This window comes from Ceratosolen solmsi, unplaced genomic scaffold, assembly GCF_000503995.2.
Source record: "Ceratosolen solmsi marchali unplaced genomic scaffold, CerSol_1.0 scaffold11, whole genome shotgun sequence".
Taxonomy (NCBI): Eukaryota; Metazoa; Arthropoda; class Insecta; order Hymenoptera; family Agaonidae; genus Ceratosolen; species Ceratosolen solmsi.
Genome location: NW_011948416.1, coordinates 8,935,740 through 8,942,036, shown reverse-complemented (window position 1 = coordinate 8,942,036; position 6,297 = coordinate 8,935,740). Strand labels below are relative to the sequence as shown.

Here is a 6,297-nt window from a genome sequence, read left to right as displayed (position 1 = left end):
CGCATTACTTAAGTGTATCGTGAAGAATAATCGGTCGACAATCTTAAATTGCGAATATTTGTTCATATTAATCGATGAACATTATTATTTAACGTAGAAACACGATATCGTATACGTTAATTCAAAACTACAGTATTTCAACTTATTTTCAACAATTTATAAATATATTCACAAAGTTATATAGAATTTCTTCTCAATCATAATATTTAAATGTGACTGAGTTTTAATCTATAAAAATCTTTTAGCTCTACTGTTAATGTAGAAAAATTGTTTGTGTAAAATAATTTTTGTGAATTAACAGATAATAGAGAGAAGAATAGTATTAAAATTATTCATTGAAGCAAATAATATTTGATATATTGTATTGCATCAATATTTATAATTTATAATATGCATTATATGTATACACACATGTATATATCTATATATATATATATATATATATATATATATATATATATATATATATATCCTTTTATTTTTGTCAACTAATTCAGATTCACTCATATCAAATTGTATAAGCATATTATCTTAAGTTTTATGAGAATTTATTCAATATTAATTATTATGAAAGTTTATTGATATATTATGCTTTCTATTAACGCGAATACGTTATCTAAAAATAATTATAATTTCATGTATGATCTTAAAAGTATAATAGATTTAATGTATATATCATATATATGTACAAACAGATAATTCATAAAGTTCAGATTTCTTAATAAAGCAATCAAATTCTATATTCGTTACATAAATAAATGTAATCAAACTTTAAAAATGGGAAATAAAAATTTACCTCGTATTTTTTAATGAAAAATGTGATAAAAAAATCTTGTAAAAGAAACATAATCTAAAATACCATACTTTAAATAAATTATCCATCTATTCTATTTGCGTTAAATAAATAACGTAACAGATTATAAAACTATAATTATTAAATAATTATGTATAGATAATCCTGATATAATACGAAGAAATTGATCGAATGATGCAAAGTTGAAATTAAAATCTCAACTTGTTTGTTACTTATTATACTGTCTTTTTTTTTCTTTTTTTTTTTTTTTTATTTTTTATTTTTTTTAAAATGCATATTAGCAGTGTATTTTTCTATATAAGTGTACATTTATAAAATAGTATAACATCAATTCTGTAAATAGAAATGATGGAACGCGAAGTTGAACAATATGGAGTATAACGATCGTATAAACTTCACACTCGTCGTAATTATCACAAAACGTACGCGTCAGAATATTAAACAAGAAATGTGAAATACCCAAATAGAATTCATCTATTATAAGTGTATCAACATTGTATGAACACATATTTATCTTACGCAATGGCAATAGGATTAGAAATACGAATTCTGTAATCGCATACCATACGTACACCTGTCATTAGGTTGTCCATACCTTAATTTACTTCATCCTCTCTCTCTCTCTCTCTCTCTCTCTCACCCTCTCTCACTCTATCAATCTATCTGTCTCTCTATTCATCTCCCATTCTCTGTATCTCTCTTTGTAACTATGTACTGAGTAACCAATAAAATCGAATCCAGACGAGCCACCGATTGCGTGACGAGGTCGTAACCTACCTCGTATTTTCTCTTCTACGTATATTTACTTACGTGTAACTGTGTGCCTTCGCTCATGCGCATTTTCGACCGTTTGTGCATGAATTACAGTTTGCTGTCCATAGCATAGGTCCCCTTGTCTGTTTCAACTACTCGTCTGCCTAATTTCAAATATGTCTTTTGTAACGTATACTTTCAAATAATGGGATTTGCAAGGGAAAAAGCACGAGTAGCAATTTCAGGATTTAACAAGCAGAAATAAATAGGCGTTATCATCGGTCAATGAAAACTTTTTTTTCAGTTATTAGTCCTGGCTAGTAAGAGCAAAAAATCAAAAATCAAAAAATATATATTGAAAAATATACGATGTATTCAATGTTTAAATAAAATATCGTAAAATTAAACAATTTTATGTGCAGATGCAGTCACGGGCATCCACACACAAGCACATACAAACACACGCGCGAAGACACGCATTTGTGAAATCGTTTCCATTAATCGTGTATAATTAAATATTAACCATTCGATGATTAAACTGGCCAAATATTCAGAATATAATAAAATATTGGTAAATCGTTGATTATAAAATAAAATAAAAGTCCATGCGAACGTATATATAGAATTTTATACCTTTTATTGTATTACATATACACGCGCACGAATAATACAAATAAATAGATAACAAGCAATTGTGAAAGCAATCATTATGCTATATACTTTTCGTAGCGATTACAATACGCGTGAGTCCTTTTACCAGATAATCGAGAATTTGTATCCATATAGAATATAACAAGCACTTCTCTCCCTCTTTTGAATTGAATGTCTCGTAGGATAATGGATGACCTTTGGAAAGCTCCTCCTCGTCGATCGCTATTTTCTCTCCATTATCTCATGGTAATGCATTTGGGATGTGCAGAGGTATCAATAGCTCTATTCGGCTGGTTAGCTCCAGTCCTGTTCATGCTTCCTGGCTCAAGATGGAATTCCCAAATCCGCACCTCGTCCCTGTGTTTTTATTTTTCCTTACATTTTCTTCCCCGGTCTTTCTCAATAACAGCATCGCGAATAAACGAGTTGCTTTATCATTGCTGAATGGATCTATCATTATCGAGCCCAATTGCGATTCTAAGCTTCTTCTGCTAAATAGAATATACGATATCATTGAAATACATTTGATTTTTTTAATAGAAGACATTACTCAAGACTACATAGATTGTAATTGGTAGTTTATAGTCCTTCTATTACTGACTATTTAATAATCCTTTTATGTATTATTTAAGACTGTAATGCGAGTAAGAATACACGCTTTAAGAATACAACTTCTTTTATAATATAATTAATTATCGATTCTCTTCACTTATGCACTATCATTAAGATCAATTCAAAATTCGCCTTACTGCCATAAAAAATAGGCTTCGAATAATATTTATTAATTTAACGATTTTAGAGCCTATAAATTCATTAAAATTCCAATTTATAACTCATATTCGAACACATAACTCATGCTTTAATTATTTTTACGTCTATAAGTTTTTAAAAGAATAATTTCATTTTTATCCGTAATGTTATTAAATCTAAAGAAACAATAATTTAATTCGAATGATAAATTCCTATAGCAACATACGTTTTAGAAAGGCAATAAATAACTAAATATAAAGCTACCTAAATCTACATTGCGGTATAATCTTCATTGATATCAATTAAAAGTGAAAATAGGTTTGTTCCACATAATTACTTTCAAGCAGGAAATTTTTCGATGGTTATCCTTGATTCTGCTTAATCTCTTTTATGTCTCAAGAATTTCAAGATGCCGTTGTGCAGCTTAGCTAAATAATTCTCCTTAATTATTTTTCCCTCGCTCTCTTACTCTCTCTCTCTCTCTCTCTCTCACTCACTCACACACACACACGCGCGCACACACACACAAACAAACAAAATATCTTTTATCCGTACCTTCTGTTTGTTGCCGACTACCAGCAAAGTATACGAGTAAATTAAAATAACGAATATAGAAAAGCTTTTGAAACACTAAAAAAACTATTTGTTAACTTTATCTATTCTTTATTATTTTCTGTATTTTATAGATTTTAAAATCTAAATGGATAAAATAGCTTAGTTATTAATAGTTTATTCATAATAATTCTATTATTAATAGTATACTATAAGAATAGCATAAAATTGTATTGAATTAAAGAAAGTTTATATATTCATAATAATAATTAAAAAAAAAATATATATATATATATATATATATATATATGTATATATAGCATCTAGAAACTTTGATGTTAATTAATCATTAATGGAGCATCTAAGCTCATGGATCAAGAAATTTGGAAATGTTATTAATTTACTGCATTTGTTTACAACTGCTCTTGAGCCGATTATTACATGATTAAATGTATATTAATTATTGATTTTCCATAGATTATTCAATTAAAAAATTATTCTAAATCATAGTATTTAATAACAAATTCTTTAGTTGAATATCGTTTATAAAAATGATGAAAATATAGTCAATCAGTACATACTGAAATTAATAGAATCAAATATAATCAAGCAAAATTATATTCCATATGGTATTATCACACTATAATAGTTTTATAAAATAGTGTTAATGAAAATATCAAACAACAACAACAACAACAACAACAACAACATCAATAACAAGAATAATTTTTATCTTTACTTATGCTCAAACAAATTTGTACTTGAAAGAATTCGTCACTACATCAAATGCGTTATATAGATCCTAATAATAAATTACTTTATAACTTTCAAAAAAGTGAGTTCAATTGAATATACATCGTGAATATTTCGTATTCTATATGAAGTTGCTCTTCACTCTACGTATGATATGTATTTCGTTCAAAACTGAAGTATATGCATAAGTTATAAAATGAATTACAAAAGTCAAGCGTTCAAGTATTTTATGTCCTTAAAACATACAAACTTTTAAATTTGCCTCAAATTTTGCTGCATCTTACCTTTTATTTTGTTCAACTATGCGTCACACTCCAAACACATCTCTATGTCTGCGCAGCAAACGACCGCAATAAAGTTCACTTTATTTTTACAATCCCTCGACCAAACACTCATCCTTCATTTTTTTCCGGCATTGATGTATCAAAGCTCACAAGCGCCAATGCATTTTCTTTGTCAACGACGATCGGTTTTTCTTTAAGTATTGTTCTACTCGTTGCAGTACCGAACTACCGATCTAGTGAAACCTGTGGCAATTCATCAGTCATATCCTAATATTTCAACTTTAACGGAGAGATACGCTCTGTCCAAATCTCGGCTAACCTCACTCGCATCTTTATTGCTATCTTTAACTGTACAATTTACTACCGCAGGTAATCGATAATTAAATCTCATAAAATGCGTTGTATATGTTTGGAAACATCGGATGCTGCCTTATCTAGATTATTTAATTTATTGCTTTTACTCATTTATTTTTTACTTTATACATTAATTTGAACAACTGCATTCCGACCTACTTAATTGCTAATTGATTGAGCAATTAATAATATTATTAACCTTAGCTGTATAATAGACAATTTAATCATAAATTATTCATTTTAACATACGATACAATCATACATATACAATTTGTTCGCGAATGATGAAAGCACAGAATCTATAGAAACATTTCAGTATTAATCTGCATTCAATTTTAGCATTATAAACTAGTTGATACAAAAATTTAGATTATATATTCTTTATTACTAGAATAAAAATCTTATTGCCATTACTATTATTAGTATAGCAGTAATTAGTTTAAAATTACATATGTCATCGCGGATCGCTCACTAGTACAATTCTCAAATATGATAATATGACAATAATAAACAATTTTAAATATTCTACATTGGCTGTAACTTCTGTTAATTCATTTCAAATCGCTAAGTAATTTTTTATTACATTAAAGATTATAAATAAACAATGCTGTATTCAGAAACAGCATTATGAAAAAACTATTTGGATAATTTAGTAAACTATTTTCGAATACATATAGATATAGATATTTTTCACAGTTTTTTTCTTTTTCAGCAGATTTACGGATTTTGAACGGTTTTCCTTCAAATAGGATTTAAGTAAAACTGGTATTATGACTTTATAAGCAAAAAGTTTTTAATTCATTTTTGAAAAGTTATTTGAAGTTCTAAAAAAAAATTTGCTTCCGAAGTTTCATATATTTCTAAAATAAATCTCATTTATATTCTTCAAAGTAAATTATGTGCATGTAAATACAAAATATGAATTACTGCTCAATAAGAAAGCACAGCTGATATTGATTGTTCAATGGTATAACAATATGTATGTCATAAGCTTAATCAATTGAATTGTTTTTTTATGTTTATTTACATATTAAGAAAAATAGAAAATAATTTGTATCTGTAATATATGCATAGAGACCTTAAATTATGAAACATAAGTAAAAGTGAAAAAATCAGGAACTTTTACTTGAGAGACGTAAGGTTATTTCATGTCGGAGAACTACATTTCACATAAAATAGACAAAAATCAATGGGCCTTTAAATCTTTCTTGTAATCTATTATTGAAATAAAAATACTTTTCACCGATTTGCCTAAAAGAGTATAAATAATAGCGCTTAATGCTTGCTATTGTTAATTATTGATTTATAACAGTAAATATTTTTTACTTGAATAAAAAATGAAATAAGCAATAGATATTTTTTCTAATTTATAGCTGATGTTATTAG

At 27.2% G+C, this 6,297-nt stretch overlaps 1 protein-coding gene across 1 annotated transcript in view; it reads left to right on the top strand.

Annotated features, from left to right (window-relative positions):
* LOC105359497 (uncharacterized) overlaps positions 1–6,297 on the top strand; it is a 224,319-nt gene that overhangs the window by 61,548 nt on the left and 156,474 nt on the right. The gene's annotated exons all lie outside the window — the stretch shown is intronic.